Here is a 12,172-nt window from a genome sequence, read left to right on the forward strand (position 1 = left end):
ATATGATCTTGCCCAAGCACCTACTTGATAGAGGGATCACTTCTGGGGCATTACTGTCAGATGTCACCTGGTATCCATCCCCTTGAACATTCCAGCTGGAGAGCCCACTGCTCATAAGAAAGCCTGGGTCCATGTTAGAATGGCAGTCTTCTTTGACTGAGCTGAAATCTTATTCTTTAACACCCTCTAAAGGAAAGAAATCATTTCTAATGCCCCGGCATGTTGTCTTGAAATTAATTTTTCTTACTTAAGTATGTAGATGTAGATACAGATATATCAAAACACGATTTAAGTATATCATGCTATAGGTTTCATCATCTATAAAACCAAAATCACCTTACAAACTGATATAAAAATACAAGGCCTATAAAATTAACAACATATTAACTTTATAGGATTAAGGATATTGTTTTTTTCTGAAACAAAATTCCTCATGTTGTACCTAAGGGTAGAAAGGTGTAGCCTCTGGTCAATTTCTTTATTTTGATCCACTAGTTTTTCACTTATCAATGCAGGGGATTCCTGTTAGCATATGTATGTCATACCAAATAGTGTTAATAATGTAAAGTCTCTTTGGCTGAGTTAGGGATAGTCCAATCTCAAACTTAACCAAAACTGCCAGCAATTAGTTCTCCATTTCCCATTTTAATGAGACATCCCTTGGCAACTTTGTAAAGATGTTTTGTGCACTTGGAAATTAAGGTCAGAGTTGTAGTGTTGTTGCAATCTTCCATAAATGGGCATCTAATCCAATTATTGTTGGAATGGGGTACGGAACAATCCTTCATTGTTATTTACTACTGTACTGATCGCTAATGAACCGCTCTTACAAACTGATGCATAGACAGGATCCAGGCCATAAATCTTGCAAAAAATGTGCTGACTGTTGTCGTGTGGGCCCCCTTTAGTTCAGCTCCCTTACACGGCCGAATGCGGCTGTCCTCCTACCATGTTTCTCTGTTTCAACGTCTGTTAAACATCTACCTGAATGATACACCAACTTTCTCACCTTTGTGATGACTGGTCACCTAAATCAGTGGGTCTCAAAATTGAGTGTGATTTTGAATCCCTGGGGAGCTACTTAAAAGTGCCTGCTTTCTGAACTCCACCCCAGAGCTTTTGATTTGCTTATTCTGGGGCTAGATGTATGAATCTACATTTATTTCACAAACTCTCCAAGTGGTTCTAGTATAAATGGTGTGAAAACTTTTATCGCTTTCCAAGATTATTGTTGACACGGAAATATAAAATGTAAACTCTTCACAAACAACTTGAATTGAGAAATTCCAGCATCCTTCTCAGATATGTATCATGCGCAAATAAGCCCCAATAAGCCCACAGTGGATGTTCTTACAAGTCCCTGATAAACATCTTGAAAAGGAAAGAGTCAATAGCAGAAGCTTTCTTTAAAATGGTTTTGATCTATTAAACACCAGATTTATTTCAAGGGATACAGATATTCTAGATAACATTTTTATTCCAAGAATGTTCTGGAAGTTGTGGACTAGTGTGGAATCACATTTTCAGATTGTGCCCACACTGTTAACGTAAACATATAGTTAGGCAATTGAGATGGGAAAAAGTGCTGGAAAACAGGATCAAATTTAGCAGCAGAAAGATGACATTCTTTTCTTCGTGTAGTTATAGCTATAAATTTCTTAGTTTATAAAGTTAACTGCCACATGTTTGCCTAAAAAAGGGACATAAACCTGGAGACAGTGTCAACAAGTGAAACAAGACAGCCAAATGTGTCTTATTACCCATTTTTCTCCTTCAGTTAATTCTCGCTGATTGCTGTCAGAATGAAGCATGATAGCTGCTTAGGATGATTTATAATTTTACAGGAGACTGAGAGGCTTGCTGGTATTTATTTATGTCTTTTGGGGGAAAACTAATTAAAATATTAAGTGTCTTGGCATAAACTAGTACTGATCGTCTGTTTGGGATATCAATGTGGTCTCAGAGAGTGAAATGCTTGGGAGTTGAATTTAGTTTACCAATTTTCTTATATTTTGCCACTATATATAAAATGCTCAAATATAAATATCTTTAATGGGTTTTTATTTTCACTTAGTGGGAGAATAGAATTATCCAGCACTTAAACCTTATAAAGATCTGAGGATTAGAATAAACCTTAAAATTTCATTAGCAATTTTCTATTTAAAAGTGCTGAGATTTACTTCTAAACTGTACTAGAAATGGAGAAAACAAAATAATTTTATGAGAGTATATTTTAATACAATGAAATTTGCATTATATATTGATCCTGCCTTTATGACTAATATTTTTACAATAGTACAAAGAAAGGAGGCAAATAATAAAATTTTGATGACTAGGAACTATTTTTTAAAATGATGTTAACATACCTAAACTTGCTCCCTCTCAGATGTACATATTTCTGTACCTTTTGTGCTGCAATTTTATTTATTGGTATTTCTTAATTTTCATTTTGCATCTGTGCTCTATATGCATATAGACGCCTGAAATGATATATGGGAACCAGGAATAAAGAGAACATCTGGAAGTCTTAATGAGCTGTAGAGTAGATACTATTCTTAGAACTTAGAAACCCTTAAATGAATTTTTATCTCACAAGAATTCACTTGTTGCTTTTGAATCATGCATTCACCCCTGCGTTTCTCTTATTTATGGTCCCTGGTCACACTGTGGCTGAATGCTGTGTCCTGATTTCAAGGGCTTGATATGCAATTCAGGTGCCTGGCATCATGCTGCGCGTACAGTAACCCTCAGCTAGTTACTGCAAGTGTCGTTGACATTTCACTAAGGCAGCCTAGGTTGAAAACAGTTAACGTAGAGGACTAAAGAATATGGAGATATTTTTAAATATCACAATTCTTTAGGAAAAGGCGGTCTGAGATTGTCAGAGAGGAAAAATGGGTGTTGCATGCCTCATTAGAGTAGTGTTTGTAGGGTTTGGTCAAGCTTCAATATTCTACCAATTCTCATGTTTGAGAGCAAAGTTCCAAAGGACAGATTTTCCATCATTTTTTTTTTTCTGGAGTCTTGTCCATGAAGCTGACAATAACTGTAATACAACCTGAAAATTCTGCCCCGCCTTGGCTATCAGGTTGGAGTTATCATTGCTGTTCATGTAGCAGAGTACCAGTGAGTACCAGTGCCTATGTATACTGTTAGCTCTTGTGGTTGGAATGAGGTTCATGGGGAATTCTGTCTCCATGGCTTGGAATGAAGTTACACACATTTCTTACCTGAAGTTAGCTGGGCTCCTTTTCTGTGGGATATGGCTAGAATTCTGCATGACTTGTTGGTCTTCAGTGATGCATCTTATATACAGTAGAGCAACTTCAAGAAATCCAGAAATAAGATTAGTGTTGTAAAGCAAGCCTTAGTGTGGTGGAAGAGATTAGAATGGGCATCTTGAGAATAGGTTGGAGTCATGGGATATTTACCCATGTTTCATGGATTATTTCATTGTTTGCCATGTGGACATATTAAACTAGAAAGCTGAGTTCTCACGCCGATTCTGCACTAACTCTGGTACTATGCAGAGGCCTTCCCTGGACACAAGAACTACTTTCCTGTGACTTACTGGAAAAGCACCAGGAGGGGTTATATACAGATGAGGAGAAAGAATGCTCTGGGGGAACAGTGGCTTTACTTTTGGAGGTGAGGGGGACACAGGGCAAAGCTAGTCTTTTGTGAAAGAAAGCAAATCCAACTGTAATGGCATCATCATGCAGCTTTGACTTTGTTACTTTCCTTCTCTTTTCCATGTGAAAGATCTCATCATTTTATTTCTTGATGAGAGTAAATAGGTTTTTCATTATTGCTTTTATCAGCCAGTATTAAGTAGTAGTAATATCTTTTTATTTTATGGAACCCTAGTATTTCTTATTATATTTATTGACATGACATTGATTGCTAACATTATATGTTTCAAGTGTACAATTCTATGATACATCATCTGTAACTTGCATTGTGTGTTCACCACCCAAAGTTTAGTCTCCTTCCACCACCATATATTTGAGCACCTTTACCCTCTTCATTCTCCCCCAACCCCATTTTCCCTGGTAACCACCATACTGTTCTCTCTCTCTGAGTTTGTTTACATTGTTTGTTCATTTGTTGCTTTCTGTTTTATGAGGGGGACTTAAAAAAATCAGAATTATCTTCTGGAGGGCAGTCTCCTTGTAGTATAGGCTTTCCCCACTAGGTTAGTGTTCTAGGAGCCCATCTGTGTCAGGGTACAAGCTGGCATTGTTGTGGGAGGCTGCATTGGACTTCGGTGAATTTTTTTTTTTTGAAAACTCTTTCATTGTATTTGCCCATTTCATGGGTGATTTACGGGCACGCCTACCAACACCTCGCTGAGTGTTCAGCAGTTTTTGACCAAAAAATCGCATTGCCCCATGCCCCACCCTCCCTATTTACACGATCTTGCCCTGAGCGACTTTTTGTTGTCATTGTTGTTTTCCCTGGGTGAAAAAAGTCATCAAAGGGAAAAGTTTTGTCAGTATGGAAGAAGTGAAACAAAAAATGGCAGAAGCACTAAAAGGCATCAAAATCGAAAAGTTCAAAAACTGTCTTGAGCAGTGGAAAAAATGTCTCGATAAGTGTATTGCATTAAATGGAGAGTACTTTGAAGGGGGCTGAAGTTTAAACATAAGAATAAATACACAATTTTTTATAAATAAATTCCATTTTGGGGTCCCCCCTTGTATATCCCAAATATGAGTGAAATCATATGGTTCTTGTCCCCTTCCATCTTATTTTACTTAGCATGATACTCTCAAGATACATCCATGTTGTTACAAATGACAGTATTCTTACAGCTAAGTGAGTATTCCATTGTATATATGTACCATATCTTCTTTGCTAATCATCCATTAAAGGACACTTAGGTTATTTCCATAGCTTGGCTACAGTGAATAATGCTGCAATGAACGTGGGATACACACACACACACACACACACACACACACATATTTACAAATAAATATTTTCAAATATTTCAGATACCCAGAAGAGGGATTGCTGGGTCATATGGTAGCTCTATTCTTAATTTTTCTGAGAAAATTCCATGCTGTTTCATGGTGCCTGTACCAGTTTACATTCCCACCAGCAGTGTATAAGGGCTCCTTTTTCTGCACATCCTCTCCCACACTTTTTAAATTGATAATAGTCATTCTGACAAGTACGAGGTGGTATCTTGTTGCAGGTTTGACTTGCATTTCCCTAATGGTGAAGTTGAGTGTCATTTCATACACCTGTTGGCCAATTTTATGTCTTCTTGGGAAAAGTGTCTGTTCAGTCCCTCTGCCCATTTTTAAGCTGAATTATATTTTCGTTGATGAGTTGTATGAGTTCTTTATATATTTTGGATACTAGCCGCTATTGGAGGTATTGTTTGCAAATATCTTCTCCCTTTCAGTTGGTTGCCTTTTTGCTTCATTGATGGTTTCTTTTGCTGTGCAGAACGGAACCCTAGTATTTTTAAAGCATGAAGGACTTTGAAAATAGTAGCTTATTTTATACATGAGAAACTGAACCATGAAAGTAAAGTGAAAACTTAGTTCATTATACCTAGTTCATTATTTGACATCCATTCATTAAAATGTTCAGTGCTCAGCTTGCAATGCACCCAATGAGGCACTGTGGGGAGACAAAGATGACTCGGAGGGCTCTGGCACGATACTAACAAGGTGGAAGGAATTCTATTGCAGAGACGCAAGCAAGCTGCTGACTGGCGGAGCTCTGTGCTGCTCTTAGAGTTTGTTTGACATTTCTTTTTCTCCATACCTGTGCTGGGAAAAACAAACAAGCAAGCAAACAAACAAAAATAGCAGAGAGTGCTGGTCAAGCCGAAAGGGTTTCACAGTAACTGCTTCCAAGATTTACTATTAAACTAGGAAGCAGTATGTTTTTACTTCAAATTTTGAATTAATGGAATATTAGGATAATTACTTCTAACTTTAAAAAAATAATATTTAGGACTCTAACATTTTCTCCAAAGAAAATGGACATTCGTACACCATTGCTAATTTTTTTCTATCAAGAGAAAGATTAAGATTCATGAATTAGGGAGAAAACAGTTTGCTCTCAATTAAAAAAATAGCAAAAACAATAAAATGAATGAAAATATGAAACCATCTGTGTGTCAAATAATGCCAACTTAATGTTTGTTGTAAACAATACAATTTGTTCAAGTCCATTTTTAAAGGAGGCGCTTTAGTGTGCCCACAAAAGAAAATTAATAGTCTTCATTCAAAGATCTTATATGCTACACAGGCAGCTATGTAAGTACAATATATGTATTTTGCCTATATATAAAGGCAATATATGTATACACGTATACGCCTCTAACACTGATGTGGTCTTGAGAGGAAGTTAATATAGGTGATCCCCAAATATATCATCCAGTATTTGAACTATCACTTTTTCCTGTCACTTTAAAGGCAGTTCAGGCTCTTGTTATCTCTGTTACTTGCAACAATGTCATAATCATTTCCTATCAGCTCCTGGTATTTGCTCATCCATTCTAGTCTTTGCTGTGTCAACAGACTAGTTTTCCACTAACATAAGTCACATTTTCTCGCTAAAAATTTTCCCAAAGTGGGCGCATCCACAGAATACAGGTCCATAAACTCCATAACAACATAGTAACCCTAATTTTCCAGTCTTCTCTTCCCATATAATCTGTAAAATGCTTCCTCCGTTTTTCTATTGCTGTTTTCCCTGTCCTAGAGACACAGGCCATGTCTCAGGGGCCGATCAGACGCGCTAATCTCTGCATTACATCGTTGACACCCAACAGTACATGCAATATTTTTGTGAGTCTATTTTCCCTCCCTAAATGAGTGGGCCAGCTCCTGGAAAAGTGACTAGGAGTATATAGAGAGGACCTTACACATTTTAATCAATATGCCTGGGTTACTTGGTTAGAACTTCGATGTGGGGTGACCAGGAATAATTTATTTTACCTACAAATCAGTGTGAGCCCCCTCCTCTCCATCTGAGTGTAAAGCCTTATCAGTAATGACTTCCTGTTAGTCTGGGAAGCTCAGGAGGCCACCTTAACTGTGAATATTTATGGTAGGGAGAGGGAAGTTTGTGGGAGCAGGGGCCTACTGAAAGACAAAACCCTCTTCCCTCACCTTTAATTCAGGTCTTCTGTATTAGCTTACTATTTCTTGAACGCCCACGTGTGCAAGATGCCAATAATGTGAATTTCTTTTTACTTTCACAAAGGAAAAAAAATTAACTGCAGTCCCTAAGCCAATAAATAACTCACCTGAAAGTGAGGAACACTCTCCCCCCCACTCTCAAAAGGGTTGTCTGGGTGGGCCGAGAAGGGGATAGAGGGCCCGGCATTAATCTTAACTGGGCATCCAAAGGCTAACCGCTGTTACCAACTGTATCCAGGCGTTGTCTCCAGCCTGACCCCTGCGCCAGGACTGAGAAGGCTGTTACCACGTAACAGTCCTGAAGTACAGCGCTGGCCCCCTCCCCCGCACCGGGAACCCGAGTCAGGACGAGGCTGGCTCTCTCCGCGCTGTCTCTGGGCGTGTGCCCCCGCCGCAGCTCCGCCGAGCCTCCGAGTCTCCTGCAAAGGGGGGCGGGGAGCCGCGGCGAGCAGCCCGCGTCTGCGGCTTCCTCCCCACGCCCGCGCCTCCTGCGCACAGCCCGGAGGACGTGCGCGGAGCCCGTCCCCACGCAGCCGCGCGCCCGGGCTCCCTGCCCAGCCGAGGTAACTTTTCTGCCTGCCAGAGAGGGGGGATCCGAGGGGGTCTCCGGTTTGCGAGGTGCGGAGGATAAGCCAGAGGCCGGGGTCAACGCGCGCGGGGCTGCGCCGCTGACGCGTGGCCCCCGTGCCGCTCGGCTGCCCGAGTCGTCGGAGCCCAGATCCCGCCGGGCCGGACCGAAAGACCCCGCCCGACCGCGGGGACCCTCGCCGGGCCGAGCCCTCACGCGGATCTCGCGCCCGGGAACACGCCCGCGCCGCTAGCCGCCGCGCTGCAGCATTTGCTGGGCCGGCTCGCGGAGCCGGAGCACCGGCCTCCGGCCTGGGCGGGGGGGTCTCTCGGGGAGCCCTCGCCGAAAAGGGCGGCTCGATCCTCGCGTCGTTTCTCGGTCAATTTGCCTAAATCCCCCGTTCGGGGCGCCATGTTTTAAGTTACCCCTGGGGCTGGGGGCGAGGGCCGGGCAGACTGCGCCGCGAGGGCGGGGCCCTGAGGGGTACGACTCGGAGGCGCCGCCCGGGTGGGGGGCCGGCGGGAGGGGCCCCCGGCGCGGCTGCGGGCCCCTCCCGAGTGTCTGGCGCGGGGGTAAGGTGCGCTCCGCACAAAGCATCCCCGCTCCGGAGCGGGCCGGCGCTTTTATGTAACTTGTCTCCTTCCCGAACTGGGGCAGCGTACCCCAGACGGCGGCGAGGGCAGCCGCCCGGCTGCTAGGGGAGGAGGAGGGAGCGCCCTACAGATGTCGATCTCAACCCGGGCACCTGCGGGTCCACCTGGCCCGGGCCTGCGCGCCTCTCGCCCCCTCCCCCCACCCCGCGCGGGGAGGCCGAGGCGCCGGGAGCCGCCGGGCTCACCTGGCGCCCGCGGGACTGCGAGCTGCCTGTGGCGGTGTCTGCGAGAGCGGCTCTGCGGCGGGTGGGGGTAGGGAGGCCCGGATTCAGTCCGCGGGAGTCGTGGTCTCGGCCAGTTCCTGCCTGGGGTTTCCTGGCTCCTGCCCCGGGGGCTTGCTTCCTCGGATTCCCCCTCTAATCTCGCCCTACTTCATCCCCTCCCCCCCTCCCTTTCCCTTCTCCATTCCGTTCTCCCCCCCCCCCCCCCCCCCCCGCCAAGTTCGTGGCTTCTGCAATGCGGTGGGTGTGGTTACCTAGTAAATTGTAACTGTGGTCCTTTGCAGTGGGAGCGTTCTTTTCTTTTGGGTTTTTATATTTACAGATATAAAGTTTTCTAGGGTTTTTTTCTCCAGTTGGCGGTCCCGGATTAAAGTTGGGAAGAGATTATTGCAGAACGAATAGAATGATAAGGAAAACATGTGTTATTAATTACTCCTGGAGGCTGAGCTGAGAAATCCTGGGAGGGCCAGGCAGTCCTGCTAATGCAGTGCTTCCATTACGCGCTTAAGTTGGTGTTTCAGCTTTTTTTTTTTTTTATGTAACATTATTCTCTTGGAATTACTTTTGCAGACATCCTGCTTGTCCTTTCTGGGGCCCATTTTTAGGCTCTCTGACGTGACCAGGTGTGGTGGAGTTTTTCTTCCTAGTATAATTTTCCCAAGTGGAAGAATCATTACGCCAAATGTTAAAAAAACCCTTTTTTTTAACCTACACTGGTTTTTAAAGTCTCAGGGAAGCTAAAAAGATAAAACTCCACTTATATTTGAGAGCCCTGGACGTAGTATCAATTGCTGAAAATTAGACAGAAAAGCCCTATTAAGAAAAGGGAACACATCAAGCTTGAATGAACTCTGGGGAATGGGAGGTGATTTATATCTTGGCTCAGACAAGGCTTTTTTTAAAAATGCGTGTTAGTTTTGTTATCAAACTTTCAAAACTGTGGTTGGAGTAACAAAGTTACTGTGAGAAAAAATAAATTATAAATTCAGGAGGCATTGGTATAAAAATAAAACAGCAGAATATTAATAGCACAATAATTTCCATTATCATTTTCTGATGGTTTAGAAAAAGAAAATATAAGATGCACAAATTATTGCATAAAGTTTAGCCAGTACACTTCAAATATTTTTTTGCAAAATAGAACATGTTTTGTGAATGATGTATTAGTAACAAGAAGAGTAGCCACTTGACTTAATTCATAAATCCCTTTTAGGTGAAGGTTTGAGAAGATACAGGTCAAAGGTCAGTGTCTCTGAAATATTTTTCTTTAATTTTTAAGTGATTTTTTTTCTGTATAAAAGCCATCTAGGTGAAAAGCTGTTTTTGTCAACTCTTGTACAGTACTTGGACTTCGACCAGCTTTGGATTGTGTTGCAGTAGGAGATCAGGGATATTTTTTTTTTTACTTCATTACATGCTATTTTATATATACATTCGTTTTTTGAAACTGGTTGGTCAAATGCATTAAGGGACTGCCCAGGTAGAAGAGAGGTGGTCTGTTCATGTACTGAGAGGTATGATATTGTCGTTATTTTGGGAATCCGTCTGGATATACTGTATGTTGGATTAAGTATGCTGGAACATGCTGTCCAAGAGATGTTTCTTACATTTTTTCCCCTAACTTTTTAAACATTTTCATCTGAGGACATGCTTATTGATTTTAGAGAGAGGGGAAGGGAGGGACAGAGAGAGAGAGAAAGAGAAAGAAATGTGGACCCATTATCTCTAAGCTGCGACACCTAGGTATGTGCCCTGATTGGAACCCAAGATCTTTTGGTGTCTGGGATGACACTTCAACCAACTGAACCACACCAGCCAGGGCTTTCTTACATGTTATAAAATAACCATCTTTTAGGTTAGTGCTTTTAAAAAGCTGTAAAATTCACAAATTAGAGTTCATTCCTCTCCAGTAAAATATAACTCTTAAGAATGGGCTGAAAAATAAATATGTTTCTTTTCTGTGAGAATTTGACTGTAATGAAGAGAGAGGTTTCATAAGTATTCTACTATCCAGGTCATCTTTCGTTTCCATAGTCTCTTCCAAGTATCCAACCACAGTTTTCCTCTGAATGTCAGCTTTATTATGACTTACTATAGAAATTTTAGGCTTGCTATTGAAAACCATGAGTCAATTTATCTTTAGCACCACTTCATTTAGAGAGATCTTTAATGGTGCAATTGCTGCATCTATTCCTTTCAGAAGGCTGGCTAGCTGCTATTTTGCTGGGAATTCATCAGAAGCTCCCTGAGGGCTCTGCCGTCACTTGATTTGCCTTGGCTGCAGAGAATTATGCGCTCACAAGAAAGCACTGGAGCAGCGAAGTCATTGCCCTGCCCCGTGTTGTGACATCACTGTGGCTCAAAGGAAACAAGGGTGGGGCAGGCCAAACCAGATGGTCTAACGCATCTTGCTGGCTTTAACTTTGCCTGATAAATGAACAAGACTGTCCTTTCTCAAATTGAACTGAGCCAGAAGGTATTGTTTGGAGAACTGGAAGGTAGACGTGAATGAATGGGAAAGTGTGGTGGTTGGGGTTTTTTTTTTTGAGGTGGGGGTGCAATAGTAGAAATCATTGAATATTCCTTTTTTGAGGAAAATACTGTAATTTTTTTAAAGGGCCATTTAAAAACTTTCTTAAAAACAATAATGAGTATTTATTTTATGCATAGACTCAATATATTTTTACAAAATAGCATTCTTGCTGTATTCTTGGTTTAGATTATTGGTGTTGTCTTTTAAAAGTATTTGGTGCCTATAATGATAGTTTATCTTCTGTGTAGGCAGTGTTCTTTTTTATTTATTTTTAAGGGATGTGATTGCAATGGGTAATTAGGAAAAATGGAAAAAGCTACAGATTTATAGGTTTAGAAGATAGCTGCAGTGACTGGGGTAATTGATTTCTGTTTACGTTTTTGTTTTATTTGCAAAATATTTTACAATTTAGCATTTTAATCCTACCTTAGAGTTCTAGTGCAAGATCATCACAGACACTTTTCATCCAAATTAGTGATGAATAAATTATAAGAGGAAGTCTGAAATTCTGAAACTGTAAAGTACATTTTATAAACATAATTGATGTCTGAATTTAATGTGATGTCAGCATAAAGAAAGAAGTAACCACAGAATAGCTGAAGCTTTCACTGCGTTTGCTATACCTCCTTGGTAAGATGACTATGATTTTTTTCATGTGTTTTACGTATGGGAGCTCTTGCAGTTCTTACTTAATTGTGTAGCTATTCCAGAACACATTTCCAAACCAAAGGGAAGGCAAAAAAAAAAGGGGGGGGGCACGGAAAGAGAAGTTGAAATTAGGTAGCAGAACTGTAGAACACTTGGTTGAAATGTCTTTGGTACTGCATTTTTAGACCTTGCCATGATTGCTTAAATTGCACTCTTTAGAATCCTAAGCTTCTATTAGCACCAAGCCCCCAATTATTTTGTAATTTGCAGTACAGAGAAAAAGCTGACAACTTAATTTTTAGATTGCTGACATTTTGATACATTGTTCTCATAGCCCTTTCTTACAAACTTAAAAAAAAGAAAAAGAAGCAGAAAGGTCTGTA

At 41.5% G+C, this 12,172-nt stretch overlaps 1 protein-coding gene across 4 annotated transcripts in view; it reads left to right on the forward strand.

The window, feature by feature from the left end:
* The window catches only part of EPB41L3 (erythrocyte membrane protein band 4.1 like 3), a 219,221-nt gene that overhangs the window by 68,333 nt on the left and 138,716 nt on the right, over positions 1–12,172 (forward strand). The window contains exon 1 of one of the 4 annotated variants that reach the window (XM_071219524.1): positions 7,373–7,729. The exons of 1 other annotated variant lie outside the window; for it this stretch is intronic. The gene's annotated coding sequence lies outside the window, so the exon portion shown is untranslated. Of the gene's footprint in view, positions 1–7,372; positions 7,730–10,969; positions 11,085–12,172 lie in introns of those variants that run through there. 2 more of the 4 variants (XM_053912636.2, XM_024580420.4) reach the window with 2 other exon arrangements.

Source organism: Desmodus rotundus, chromosome 10, assembly GCF_022682495.2.
Source record: "Desmodus rotundus isolate HL8 chromosome 10, HLdesRot8A.1, whole genome shotgun sequence".
In the NCBI taxonomy this organism is placed as follows: domain Eukaryota; kingdom Metazoa; phylum Chordata; class Mammalia; order Chiroptera; family Phyllostomidae; genus Desmodus; species Desmodus rotundus.